The sequence below is a fragment of the Brassica napus genome, unplaced genomic scaffold (assembly GCF_020379485.1).
Source record: "Brassica napus cultivar Da-Ae unplaced genomic scaffold, Da-Ae ScsIHWf_360;HRSCAF=567, whole genome shotgun sequence".
In the NCBI taxonomy this organism is placed as follows: Eukaryota; Viridiplantae; Streptophyta; class Magnoliopsida; order Brassicales; family Brassicaceae; genus Brassica; species Brassica napus.
In genome coordinates, this window is record NW_026016441.1 from 26,917 (window position 1) to 30,184 (window position 3,268).

The 3,268-nt window shown below is 37.0% G+C and overlaps 1 long non-coding RNA gene across 1 annotated transcript; it reads right to left on the reverse strand.

Annotated features, from left to right (window-relative positions):
• Positions 1–273: 273 nt before the first annotated feature.
• LOC125603612 lies at positions 274–1,876 on the reverse strand. The gene is made up of 4 exons (XR_007335588.1): positions 1,474–1,876; positions 1,346–1,393; positions 1,134–1,204; positions 274–1,009 (listed from the first exon to the last, which is right to left on the reverse strand). It is a non-coding gene; the product is annotated as an uncharacterized LOC125603612 (long non-coding RNA).
• Between the last annotated feature and the right edge of the window lie 1,392 nt (positions 1,877–3,268).

Below are 3,268 nucleotides of genomic sequence, written 5' to 3' on the forward strand. Positions count from 1 at the left end.
CCATCTCAAAAATTTTTGGAGCCCAATGGCACTTGGCAAAACCGGTTGGTGTACATGTTTTCAGGAACGACCAAACTCAAAGGTTCTGAGGTTGTAATGTGATTTGTGTTTCTCTAAATATTGCAACTTGCAAATCGTTGGTTTTTATGTTAGTTTTCTTCTGAGTTCTGAGGCCCTTAGGGAGTAGTTTGACTAAATAGAAAAGCATACATGATGTAATGGGATTGAAAAATAAAATCATCAAAGTAATCTAAATAATAAGCCAATGCTCAATAACCAAAGAAATAGTCCAATAGAATCCAAGAATGATAACCCTAAAATTTAACATGGTATTTGATACGAAGTAACTAAAGTTCATAACGAAATGTTTGAAAATCCTGAGTAATCCATACGCTGTTTGACTTGCAGATAATTTCTGCTTTCAATAATCCTAACAAAACTTCATGTTTCTTTTGCTTCTCTAGTACTCTCTCTTCTGAAAAACCTAACAAATAGATAAATAAAAAATGACCAACCACATTACAAACATGTCATTTCCTCTACCTCGGTGTAAGCCTCTATTCTTGATTTCATTTAAACCAATTGCAATCAGAGAAATACTTGATGGACCGGTCTAAAAACGATCCCTCTTCATATATACTGCAAAAAGAGAATGTATCCAGTCCCCACCAAGCTCAGGCTTCATCAAAACACTCAACCTTAAATTTCTCTGCAGTTGGTGAGGTCTGCCAGAAAAAGAGAAACGTAAAGCTAAAATCAGATGGCAAAGACGTAAATAAACTCCAAATCCGAGGGTAATCATTACTCCCTTCCTCCACAAATGACAGAACCGTAAAGCATAGACAGAGAGAAGAGATCTGAGTAAAGCTTATATGGTCTCTCTATCAAACTGTCGTTGGACGATCATTATCAACCGGTTCACATTCTCTTTCCCCTAGCTCTGGACTCAAGCGGCTCTAGTTTCAGATTCCTCAGGCCCTTCTCTCTCCTCAGATTCTTATCTTGTGACCTTCACCAAGAATCAAATGAAAGTAGAGGCATGAATGCTTCTCTTGAATCTCTCATAAAGACATAAGCTTTTTATGCTATTAAGAGATCAAACACTGGAACAGATAGCTTATGTAGGGCATTACTTTTTGTGCGTTGCGGTTTGAGATTTGTTTCAGCTAAAGTTGAAAACTTTCAATTCGATCATGCAAATATACTGAAAATAAGTTAAAAGTAATTTAGAATGTAAGAATATGAATAAGGTAGAAGATGAAACGCAATTTTTTAGAGATAAACCCAAATTAAAAGTAGCAGGACACTCAACAGCTCTGCACTGGAAGAAGATTGTATGACTTACATAACTGAAAAGAAGGAGACTGAATTCTGCTTTATCCAAAAACATGTCCTGAGAAAAATGACTTTGATGACAATATTAGCATGGAAAGTAAAATGCAAGGGTGTGAAGAAATGCCTTGGATGCAGAACCTGGATTAAAGCTTGAAGTGGATCTTCATTAGAAGGCCTGACATATTGATTCTTGACATTGACAATACTGCAGGCCCCAACTCGTGAAATCTCATCTTGGGAAAAATGCACATTTATATCATCATCGTCAAAATCTGCATTGTATGTAGTTGAACCAAAGTCATTTTCAAGTAAGTCAAGAGACAAAAGAAAATGCATGTGGAAGATGAACAAAGATACAGAAAAGCAACTATGTATTTAAAGAAGACGTAAAGCATAAAACTACATATAACGACAGCAATGGTTATTAGTAGGATCGGTGTATATGTGTCTATAGCCATAGCGTTCAATGAGAAACCAAAATGATGAAAACGACCTCCAAGGAGGCGAAAGTAAAGAGTCTCAAATAAGGTGGAAAAGTCAGTTACCAAAAAAAAGTAGGAGAAGTTCACTGAGTCATAAATGACAGAAGCGATAGCCATGGAAACTTTCTTCAGCAAAATTATGAACTAACTCTGCAGCTCATGAACATTTTGAATTCTTCACCTAAAGAAATCGTTAATGAAAACAAATGTTCCCAAGATGTGACTTCAAGACAACACAAAGGCTTTTCCAAGAACATTCTCAGAAGTCAGAAACAATTACATTATTAACTATCAATGAAGGTAGTCAAACCAATATCAAAAACTCAAAAAGCATAGACTTGTTACACACTACTAACCTCTCCCATCTCAGCTTTGCTTCCTGGTTTAGCCTTTATTCTCCCCACCATTTGGTTCAACATTGTATCATATTGTGGGTCTCGTTCTTCTAAAACACTATCATCGTTCGTTGTTCTCCGAGCTTCTTCATCTAACAGATATTCCCAAGATTCACGATTGAATCATATTTTAATAAAAAGGTGAAAACTTTCGATCACTCAAAGCTGAGATGAACAGAAACACCATTAACGGCGGGGGTAGATGGTGATTTGGCGGCGGTGAGCTCTTCCTATGGAAGCCGATCGACAGTGACTCTTGATGAAATCTCTCAAATTCTTTGACTTTCCCAACGGCTCGACGCAGTTGCGGACCAATGAAAGACCAACTCTTCAGAGGATACTGAAGCAGCTACTGTTGTGTTCTTCATATGTTTCAAGGAGGACTAAGATTGGTATTTTTTTGAAACCTGAGTTACAAACTTGGTAGATAGGACACAAATAAACGAAAGCTCGATAGTAAGATTTATTTGTATTTAGTAGAGATGGAGGTGATGGAAAGAGAAGCCAAAGGAGAACCTTGATCATGGGTTTGCTGATGATTTGCATGTGCGCTTGCTTATGAATCAAGAGGAAGTGATGATTCTAATGACCAGCTCCGGAATCTTGGATCGATCTCTTGCACTAATCGACTATGCAGTCGCCATTTGGCCTAATCTCCGATAAGACTGTCGCCCAGAGAGAGAAATAAAGGTTTATCAGTGCTATTCAGAACATCCAAAATCCTATAATAAAACGGAGAAGACAAAGAAGAAGGTCTATCGACGATGGGTATTAGAGTTTTATTTCGTGGTAATGACTGGGCCACCGATGATGGAGGGTCCAATAAAGAAATTGTGAATTTTAAACAAGATGGAAACGAAATGACATGGCGGTAGAAAGCATTTAAATTGGTTGATTTTTTAAACCAATGTGAACGCTCTCTTTGCCCAGCTTATTTTCCTTGTATAGATGTGGAAATCCGATACTTCTGTTTTGTAACATAAATCCAATACTTCTTTAAAACCTATTTAGTGAATCATGATTCTACTTAAGTTGCTTGAAACATATTTCTCATTC